Here is an 11,625-nt window from a genome sequence, read left to right on the forward strand (position 1 = left end):
AAGAAAAGCTACACAAGTCCCCTTGACTTCACTTGTTGTGGACCAAATGAAAGCAAATGTAATTGTCAGTGTTACAGGCAAATAATTCTGAGCCTGGGTTGCAAAATGTCACCTGGCTGAGGCCATGTACAAGAGTACTGCAGATGTGAAAACAGGACCTGAAGCGAGGCACCCACATTTTCAACCTTGATGGAAGCTGACAATCAGAAGGAACCATGAGTGATGGTGCATTCTCCATTTCTCACAGTCAACAGATCAAGACCGAGTGTCTTCCTGGGAGCCTTGCTTTATCCGAACACATCACTGAACTTTGTATGGGGGGCAACTGTGAAACATAAAGACTTTTGATATAGCCAGGACAGATGAAATGATGTAAAGTCCCCCTCCAGCTATGAACTATGAATTGAAGTAACACAAATTGTCCGTTGGATATCCCAGATATCTGAATGGCCACTTGATTTGGATGTGTAGTCATTACAACTACACATTCAAATTGGGCAAGCAATTTCACCTGCACTTTTGCACATGGCCTAGTGTTCTTCAGGGTTTGAAAATCAGCCCCAGCATGTTTGATTAGACCAGTTGCTGGAACATAAGGACATTTTCCTGTGGTCTCCCCTTCTCACCGGTTTCATTCTGTATCTCACAGTGCATCTCAGGCCTAGACCCAAACGGTGGACGTGAACCAGATCTGTCTCACTTTCTGATGCATGGTAATGTTGATTCTCCATCCTGTCATGAGTATTGTGTAAATGAATCACATCCGTGGCAGGGGTCTAGCCAAACCCAGCTCACTGCAGGCTTGGAATCAGATAAGCTGGCCTGGAAACTGGAATGAGAAGCCGAGGAGAAGAGGGGATTTACTAGAGAGGGAGAATTGCGATGAGAGGATGATTTGTTTAGTTTTACAATATTATCAGTATTACAGACTTTTTCTTTTATGGCTTAATTTTTGAGAAGCCACTGGAAGAGATATTCCCAAACCTTTCACTACAGTAATTGTATAATGACAATCAGCGTTAGCCTACGAAACACAGCTTTTGATTTGGAATGGCCAACCAATTCCTTACAGCATGGTCTGCAACTTGTACAAAATGGTCCTATTACATGATGAAGGACGTGAGATATGGTGATGTTATACATCAATATGTATATAAGTATTTTTATATAGACTTCTAGAATACTGCCAAAACATTTATGACAGCTATATCACTGCCTTTGTTTATATTTTTTTTACTGTGATATATTCCACAGGCACGTTAACTGTTGCACTTTGAATGTCCAAAATTTATATTTTAGAATAATAAAAAAGGAAGTGTTTCCAAAACGGTGGCTGTTGTGAAATGTTTGAAGAAGGGTAAACTGGCCTGAGTGATGGTAGGCACAAAATGTATTTCAAAATGCCCTGTTGATATTTTTTCTTTGGAAAAAAATCCTGTAAATTAAGATCTCTATATTTCAATAAATGATATATAATTTAAGGATATGTGAGGGGTCTATACTCAGTTATTGAAAGATTGTTATAAATAATCAGTCTTGCTTGGGGTTTTTTTGTTGTTTGTTTTTGTTTTTTCCCCAAAAGGTTTTTGGTTAATTGAGTGCTCTGCTAACTCATTGAGCAACAATGACAAGCAGGTTCCTGAGCAGTGGGCATAGTAGGGAAGTGCCTGCGGCAGATGACCTTGATAGTGAGTGGTATCAATGGGGAACTATGTTATGCCCCAAAACATGGCAGGTGCCGTGCTCCCTGCATGAGATTAAACCCTTCTTGGCTGTGGCACTATGTGTGCTCAGGGGTTTGATGCCTGCCTGTCTACACACACCAAGGAAAGCTGGGACATGGTCATGCTGTGCCTTGTGTCTGCGATGTACTCTCTCTGCCTAGCACAGGTGTACAATAAAGGGTTTTATGCAAGGCTTGCTTTCAACAAGGGACTAAAAGTGATTGTGTCAGTCTTTAGCCTAAAGCTCTTGATGATTACGGAGGATTAGATCACCCCACCTTTAAATGGCCATGGTTTCTCTGCCTTTGGCTATGGCTGCAGCTCACCTTGTTTATGAACAAAACAAGATCTTGTCCTGTGGTTCTGTGCTCCCACGGTAATTAATTTTACACAGTGGATATAATTGAATGTGAATTTCAGAAGAATTGCAAGATATCAACCTGAAAACAGAATGAAACTTGTCAGCTATACTTCCTGCAACTGGAGCCTGTCCTGGTTTGCCAGCAGCAGCTAGGTAAGGCTGGCTGTGGGAAAGCCCCATGAACAGGCAGGTTAGCAACCTCCTGACCACGGAGCAGTCACTTTTATTAAAATACACTTGGAGAGGAACTCTGCATCTAACATCTCCCTCTCCTTCACTGCTTTCTGGCAAAGCAAACCCCCTCCTCACTTCAAATGGTGCAGCAGCCTGGGCCTTTGCCACAGATAAGAGTGAGAGCAGGTTCCCTCTCCTTTGCATCCTTTCTGAAGAGGAGTCTTTATCCTACAACACCACATGGACATGCAACGCTTCCTGCTACCCCAGGAAAGTAGTGGCAGCACTTGTGTCCTTGCCTCTGCCCTGCTCAGTCATGCTCTTCTGGAAGTTCAGCAGCTGTTTGAGATGTGAGGATTGATAGACTCATTACTCCTGCTGTGCACAGTAAAGGGTGGTGGCACAAAAATTTCTCTCTGGGCAAGAGGCTGCAGCTGGGTACAGATTTGGCTCTGCATCCTCTTCTTCCCTCTGCAGAGCGGGAATGCAAGCTACCGGGGGTAGGGTATGTCTGTGTGTGTGTGTGTGAGCATGTGTGTCCATGTTGGGGATCATGGACGATGAAAGTCTCACCCTCTTGCTGAAATAGATCTATTTTGGGCAAAACACTAAAACCTCACTGTACTTGAAAACCACAGCCCAGGTGTCTGGCAGTAGTAACGCTCATCGTCTTGCTCTCTGTCTCAAGGCCTCTGTGAGTATTTGGCTGGAAATATACTGAGGGAGCATGCTGGCACCTGCCAGAGGCATTCTGCCCAGGAGAGGAGAACTAGGAGAGAGCGGCACTGTACCAGGAGCAGCTGAGAGGTTCCTGGCCAAGACAGGAAGGGAAATCTAGGGAATGGCTTTCCATGTGGGCTCTAGGTAGAGGACTTCAGGTTATGCAGGTAAACAGACCTTTGGCTGAGCTTCTGGATTGCTATGAGTGGCATAAAATAGGAGCAGCAGGTTTATCAGCCAGAAGCAAGTCACCCAGCCACCCCAAGATGCTTCCAGTGGCTCTGGGAACCTGGGGCACCGTGACCTTGCAACTATCTCAACAAGATGACTGCATCCCATCACCTTATCTCCATCAATAGTGAATGTGTGGTGCAGGAGCTGTGTGCTGGGGTAATGCCTAGGAAAGGTCAGAGGAAAGCAAAAGTAAGCCTTTCGTATACTCAAAAATGAAGAAGAGGGAGTTACCTCATGGACCTGGGCTGGCCCATGAAGCTACCAGCTGGAGGAGAGTCCATACACCATGTGACTGCTGGCACTGATGTCCACACCAAGGTGAAGGGCTGAGCTTAGCCTTTGTGGGCTTGTCCACCTAGCCTTATCTCAGTCCTGCACCGCTCAGCATGACCAGCATTCCTGAGGCCAAAACAGTGGCTGGTGGAATAGGCACCAACCCATTCCACTGTTAGCATTGATGTTCCGTGACTTTCAAAGAGAAAACATCATCTAAATTCCAACCTCGATTCATGTCCATTCATGTAACTGGAGTAGATAATTTGAGGCATATTTAAAAGTTCTACTATTTCTTTGCTTTTGTTAATACTTTTACCAAAATAAAGAGCAAAACTTTTCTTTTCCACGTTCGCCACAAGATGGAAGCATCAGACAAAAATCTGTTAAACGGTCCTTCTTTTCCTCATTCCTTTTCTGTTTTTGTTTCCACAGCAGCACAGGTGTGCTGCCATTGCAGGGGTGGTGCAGCTGGAGCCTTTACAGTAGGAGGTAAAGGAATACATACCTTGTTCATCAGCTGCAAATATGTGTTTTTTTGGAAGAACTTCGAATTTGTTATAATAACCATAATTTTCCATCAGATGAGATCTGTGGTAGATAATCCTTCTTATATGCTCAAGTCTAACTGAAGGGAAAACTGAAACAGCATCATGGAAGTCGGGGAAGTTGCCTGGGATCTTTCTGGGCCATAGTTATTCATTTTGTGTCACAGCATAAAGCCCAAATTCTGCAAAGCCAAAAACTTCACTGGCAACTGCCATGCAATCCTGCTGGCCTGGTGGTGCTGAAGGACACTCTAACTTCTGCCTCAAAATCTTAACTGTAGTAGAGAAAAGGAGAGATTGAGAATAAAGCATGATTTTAAATATGGTGAGCAGTGAGACCTTAGATATTCCAAACTCAGCTGAAGCTGCTCCTGTCACCTCTGCGTTCATTCTTCTGTTGCTTTAGTGTTGTGCTGACTTTATATGAGGAGCCAGAAGCACTCCTGAGCTGAGGGCCAGACCCGTGAGCCTTGGAGATACTCAAAAAACCAAAGTGGTGGGACTAGTCTAACATTTGTAGCCAGAACCCCCAAACTTTAAACCCCTAGCAGGCATGCAGGTTTGACTGTTAGTTCAAATTTGCAAACTATCACAAATCCTGCAGCAATCTGATATATTTCCACATCCAACCTGCCATTAGCACTGCTGTGCTCTGCCAGCAGGAGCACTACTTGCTTTATAATTTCTCCTTAAAAATGATGCAAGGTTTGTAAGAACAGGGGTGCGATTTATTAGACCAGCTGATACAACTGAAAAAAAAGAGAAGTAACTCACATCAGAACTTGAGGTAGGGCTTGGGTATCTAAAAACTGGGCTGTATTTTCCAGCTCTACTAATTGGTCTGATAAAAGATATCTTCTGCAGATTTACTTCTGAGTGGCTGAGATAAGAGCCATTGCGTTGCCAGCAGTAGCATGTGTCAGCTGATGCCCAGAGTCTTAGAAATCCCTGTTTAAAGGCAGCTTTAGGCTTTGAAATTGGAGCCACTTTTCAAAGGTAAGCCAGGCATGTGTGTGGTACCAGCAACAGCTCTGCAAAAAAGTGGCTCCCACCAGCAGGCGGATTTGGGTGTATTTGTATTTATATAAGGTGCATTTGTGAGCTCATAGATTGATTGCTGTCAAAGGTAGAGTTTTGTTTTGCTCACAATCTATTTGACATGCAAAATGATGGGTGCTTTGGTAGGTAAAAATACTGCTGTATTGATGTAGGAACAATGTCAATGCTTTAAAGCCAGTCTTCAATAATAAAAAAAAGAATCTACTGTCGTCATTTAACCTGGCATGCTGTATGACACAGACCAGAGGGTTTTCCCAAATTAATTCCCATTTGAACCAGAGCCTGTCATCTAGAAAAAAAGCAGTCTTTTCTCATCTCTGTGAATCCTTGTGTAAATATCAGGTTTTGCAGCTGCTTACATGTGAGACAAGTGTTATTAGTTCAACACTCTGGGCATGCACCAAACCAAGACTTACATTTCCACACTGTTTGCTCAAAGGAGCTCAGAAACCGGGTAGCCATCATTTCTAGTCTGACTGGCTGGATGAGTGGGGGAGTGGGATTTCATCAACATATTTCAGTCGCTTTCAGTGTAGTTTCTTGTGGTTGCCTTTGGCAGTTTTGGTTATGTGTGTACAAAACTCTGATGCTCTGCCTGTGAAATGGGAGTTCCCCTGGCTGGAAGTTAGGGGAGGTGGACTGGCCTGAAGGAGGAAAGATGCCTGTAGCCAAATTAGTGGTATAACATTTCTACCCAGAAAGAAAATACGGGTGAACTCAGTTAAATGTGAGTGTTTTCCTTCTCCATCCCAAGACCTTCTCATGGCTTTCCAAGCTGTGCTTCCCTGTTGGATGGCCCCGGGAGATTGCTCTGAGCAAAGCAGGAGGGGTGCCACTGTCAACGCCCCAGGGCTTCAGTCAGAGCTGCCTGTGCTTGGCTTTTATATATGCAAAAGCAGGAATTGACAGAGGGCCCTCTATACCAATCCTGGCTACAACATAATGTGGCAACTTGGAGGTTTGTGCTGCTGCCTTGGGTGGCAAGCACGGGGGACTGTCCGCGCTCTGTTACAGCTATGGGCCGGTTGGGAAATGCTCTCCTGCCTGCAAGGCTGCTGGTTGAAGTAGTGAGATGATGTGGCATGGCATATTCTGCTTTTTTCTGCTGTCTTGCTAAGACTGCATGATTTGTTCAAAGGTGCATTTGACTTGGCTTTTTCCTCCCACCCACCCTTTTCAGCTTCCTCTCAAAGAAGGAGGCTGGGAGCTCTGCCCCACTTCAGACTTGGATGACACCAGCTGCTGCCAAAGACCAGGGTCGAAGGGGTCCAGCGCTGCTCCAAGTCACTCCTGAGAGTCTGCATAGCTAATGTGTTTCCACAGCTCCTCCTTGGATCCTTGGCTGTTCCCCTGGCAGTGAGAAATCCTCAGAATTAAATACCGTGAAAAAGCGTTGTTGAAAATGTTCAAGAGAAACTGTCTTTTGAGAGAAAATGCATTTGAAAATGTCAGCATTCTGTAAAAGAAGAAGAAAAAAAAATAGTGCGAATATATGTTGCTTTACTGTCAAAAACTGAGCAGCCCAAACCTGTCCTGAGCTGCCAAAAATTAAAAACTTTATTTTTTGGCTCGAATACTTTGGTATTCAAATTTTCTCCTGAAAATGCCATATTCACGAGGGAGAATGTAGAAAGCAAGCTTTTGGATTTTTTTCCCCTGTTGAAATCCACTTTTACCTCTTCCCTCTGGAAAAGGACCCCCGTTCCCATCCCGACTGTTATGATATCTTGTGCTGAGACTGAGACTGCGCCGCTACACGGACCTTTCATAGGAACAGCTGTTGAAATTTGCCTCATGACTCCAGAGGAGTATTTATCAGGATTTCTTACCCTGGCAGCTTCCAAAGAATATGCCGGCAGAGGATAGGGGTGTGAGAGCTGCCCTGGCTGGGGTTTTGCTCAGGCTGTGGGCAGGGGACCAGCAGCGCCTGCCTGGGCATGAAAGTGGCATTTTGTTTCTGCTCTGCCCTGGGGCAGTTGTCTCTGGGAGCCACTGAGAACCTCCTTTCCCGGGAGCACCACTGACGCAAGGGCTGACACGCGTGAGCGAGAATATAGCGGCACTTGTGTGTGGGCACACGCCCGCCCACCCGCTGCCCTCTGCCCTCCCACGGGGCGCCCACGTTTATGGTCCAGGAGCAACGTGAGGGAGGGGGCTGAGCCCCACCATGGCCTTGCAACTTCATGGTGGTCAGAGACTCTGCTGGTGCTACCTGGGTTTTGCCAGCCATGTGGGCAGGGCTCGTAAAAGACATCACTTCTGTCTGTGAACCTGCTGCAAATTAATCCTGAGACCATCTCGGATAGGGGAGCTCTGCTGCATCAGTGCTGAATTTTGTCACAACACTGCTCAGGTCATCTTCTTCTCTTGTACCAAGGAGTGAGTAGGGAGATTGTGAGACTGCTAAGTCAGCAGAAAGGAAGACTTTTCTTATGTATCTACTGATCGGTGGTGATATACCTCATGGCAAACCTCTCCCCCTGTCTTCTCCTCTCACCAATTCTATGTGTCTTGCCTCAGCAGCTTGTCTGCCGTGCTGTCCCTGGGCTCCTGTTGAGGTCCCCCAGACACACGTGTACTGCTGGCTCTACTGATGAGACCTGTCTGACTTGTGTCATGGGAGGAACAGTAGCTCTGGCCCAGGAGGACCCTCCAACAACAGGAGGCAGCACTGGATCACCTGCTGGAAAGGGAGGTAGAAGGACCCCCGTACAGTTTTATGTGGTGGGAGAGAGAACAGGACCAGGTAAGCACTAAGATAGGGTAAATGTCATCACATAACACACACGACAGTCAAACTCTGTCACCATTGTCCAAGTCAAAGAACATTTGTCCTCATTCACACAGGAGCGTTGAGCAAGGACCTGGCCAAGACTGGTATGTCCAAAAGTGTGACACTCCTGGACCACCTAGAAGGACAAATAAGGATTTAACCTTGAGGAAATCACCATGAGAACTTCAGAAAACTATAAAAGCAGCCATTTTGTCCCAGCCCTGTATTGAAGGAGGCTCTTTTAGGGCTAAGAGGATTTTGTGGTTCTGGCTTGAAGTGTTTTACTTCTAGGTGTGCTTACCATCACTCAAAACACCCTCACTGAGTTTTGAGTGTTGACACCTCTCTTTTAGGGAATGGTCTGAGAGCTTTTATGGCACTGTGTAGAAACCAGAGGGAGGGGTAACCTAAAAATACCTAGTCCACTGACTCGTTTTACGTAAGACAAACAGCTGCCAGAAGGTAATAGCAGTGGTAGCTCCATTACTATGATTATTGCTGTTGCCAGCCTTGGCTGGATTTGAACAGCCGACAACTGATCCTCCTGTCAGCTCTCCAAACCACTCAGTCTTCTTTTTCGCTTTTGGAGTTTTACATCAAGTAGCCATGCAGCAGCTAAAATACTGTCAAATTATGATTTTAAAATGTTTTATTGTTCAACCTCATGTGATGTCATGACATTGGATTTTTTATATTCATGTATACATAACTGTACCTTCTTCTCTCTTTGAAGGGTCAAGCACTCCAAATGTTGGTCATCTGGTGCACCAAAATATGTCCTTTGCATCTTTCATGAAATGAAAATTAACATTTTGTTTATTTTTAAAACGTAATTAAAATACTTACCATAAAGTTCTGGGAATGTTTGGAAGTTTTTTCATTTTTTTATGAATCTGGAAAAAAAAAGATGAGAAGAGGTTTAATTTAGTCAACGCCCCCCCCGTATAAAAAATATTTTAACAATAGCAATAAAAAATCAATTATTATCTGTCTTATGTGACCAACAATATAGGTTGAGATGAAATCTTTTTAGTAGAGCAGGCACGTCTTGAAGATATACCATAACCATCTCAGTTCTTCTGGCGTTAGTAGTTCTGTGATTGGAAGTGCTCAAAGGCTGGACACAAGTACTAATACTTCAAAGCAAAAGAGAATATTAGTTTATTGCAGAAATCATACATCTTTCAAACTTTTCATTATGTTAACATGACTACATCACAAAGGTTTGTTGAAATTTTGTCTCAAATCTAGACATGCAGTTTCAGTTTATCAGCCTTTGCATGCGACCTTAGTCGTCAATAATTCTGTAAAATAACTTCTGTTAAATATCTGGGTGTACAGCTATACATCTGCTCAAAAGGGTGATAGTTTCTCTCTGTAGAGAAAACTTTGTGTGACAATGGAATTATTGTCTTGGATGGAGTAATGAAAGCAAAGGATGGTAGGCAATAAGAAGGTCCTACGGGAGCAGGAGAAGCAGGGACTACCTGTGCAGTGGTTGCGCTTGTCTGTGCCCTGTTGCCCAGTGCGCTTGCCTGTGCCCAATGTCTTCTGTCCCAGTATAACCACCCTCAGCTTAGGCTTCAGCAAGTTCAGCTCTTTTTGCAACGAAGTGGGCAGAAAAGTCCCTTAGCATGCAGCAACCAGGAAGTGGAAAGAGAAATACCTGGCTTTCCTGCTTCCCTCCCTCTTAATTCTGCAAACATGTCATTATGGAAGTCACAAACTAGCAATTCCATTGTCCTTTCTTGTCCTTCCTCTCCCTTAAGGCCACATCACCCCCATGATATGTCAGTGGTCAGTACTTTGGAAAATCAGTTTGACTCCTTGTTCCCTCCCTGCAGGTGCCGTGACTCACTTGCCTGAACATTGCTCTGGAGGACACAGAGGCTTTGCTCAGTGCTCACTGTAGCACTTTGTTCCATGCTCACTGCAATACTTTGAATGACAGCTTGGTCTTGGGTTTAAAACCTACAGATTTTGAAGGGTCATGCATATGAGTGACTGTCCAGGAACACAGCTAGATTGTCCCTTTAAAAAATAAATATTTTGATGCAAGGGTTGCCCATCAGAGAAGAGAAAGAAAAAGCAGAGAAACATTATTATCAAAACAATAAAAGGGCAATATGCACCAGTCCCCCAGTACCATCTCCATATCCTGAATTCGTGACTCTTCATTCTTTAATAAACCATCTCTGCTTCCCCTATATTATCAAAGACTTATCCAAATTGTCCTCCTGCCGTTTCACTGCTATTCATCTTCTGGTACAAGGCTGGACAGATTCTTACTGACATAGAAGGATTTTGACTCAAAGTCTGTCTTGATTACATAGTGTGCAATATGCTTCTCACTGTCTGACCTTATTAGCCCTGATAGATGTCTAGGGGTCAAAATGATGATGGTGTTCAGGAAAAACCTGAAGCATTGCTGTACCCAATAACAAAAAATCATAAGCTGATCCTCCAAGGCATGATTTAAAACCAAGGCAAGACACTACTGGGTTCTTTCAGTTGCACTTGGTGGACTTTCAAGTTGTGCTTGCTTCACGCAATGATGTTTGTCTGCAACAATAAGAGCTAGCAATGCCCTGTGTACAAACAAGAGTGAAGAAGCTGTGATTCCAGGAGCTAGGACTTCACCACCTTTTGCAAAGACATGGCAAAGAAATCTGATACAGCACATAGCCAGTCCAACTCTCTTTCTGACAGCACGGAAGTCCACAGGAGTTCACTGAAGATTTTAGGGTCCCTTCTCCAGAACTTCATACCCTAGAAAAAACACCAGCACTCAGCTGATTAAGTAGCGTAATGTGCACAGTCACTTGCTTTGGCAGGAAAAAAATTCTTTCCCCTTGTCTTTTTCAATTTGCTAGTAAATTTAAAAAAAATCAGAATCCCAGAAGCTATTGCTAAATAGTACTGGAGTTTGCCTGGATGAGCTTTAATAATTAGCAGCAAGTTGAATAAAACCAAAAGAAAGTTCAAGGGTTATATTCAATAGAAAATCTAGGCACTGTCTTCAGCCTCAAGTATTCATAACCGTAAAGAAGAACTGCAAGAAAATGATGGTTAACTTCTATTTACTTCTCCCATTTTCACAAAGGCCAAGTTTATATTCTGACTTACATGCAGTCATTAGCATGTAATAATATAAATACCCATATTCCCTTATCAAGTTGAGTTGTTCATCTGCTTTTCATCTTCTGCAGGTTCGGATGGCTGTGTGTACACAGTTGCAGGTGTACGTGCAGGGTCTGGTTTGGATTTGACACTTCCTCTTTCATCTCATCCATTCCTTGGGAGGCAGTGATGAGCGTTTTGTATCTCTGAAGTCCATTTCCTTTAGCTGCTCCCTGTCATTTCCTAGCAGGATTTGTCTGTGTATATGAAGGAACAGCTGGAGAGGGGTGGTGTTTGTCCTTTTTTTTCCTACAGCTACCCTGTCTGTGTGTGTGGAAGCTGTCAAGGAGGCTGCAGGGCGCTTGGTTGCAATGAGGAGCAGCAGAGGATTATGACCTCAAACCCTTCCCAGGACACAAATCGTCTCCCTGGTTTAAATTTGGTACTTCCTAGGGTTTTAGATGTATAATTATTTTCAATTTTTGCTTCTTGGAAATAAATGAATGAGGGATGGAGAACTGAGAAGCAAAACTGTGTGTTTTAGGCTAATAAGAAGAGACCAGAGAAGAGCAGAGACACGTCCACAGATAGGGATGGTGCTAGAGTTAAATGAACCAAAGTTAAACCTGGCTCAAAGTT

This window comes from Antrostomus carolinensis, unplaced genomic scaffold, assembly GCF_000700745.2.
Source record: "Antrostomus carolinensis isolate BGI_N321 unplaced genomic scaffold, ASM70074v2 scaffold21510, whole genome shotgun sequence".
Classification (NCBI taxonomy): Eukaryota; Metazoa; Chordata; class Aves; order Caprimulgiformes; family Caprimulgidae; genus Antrostomus; species Antrostomus carolinensis.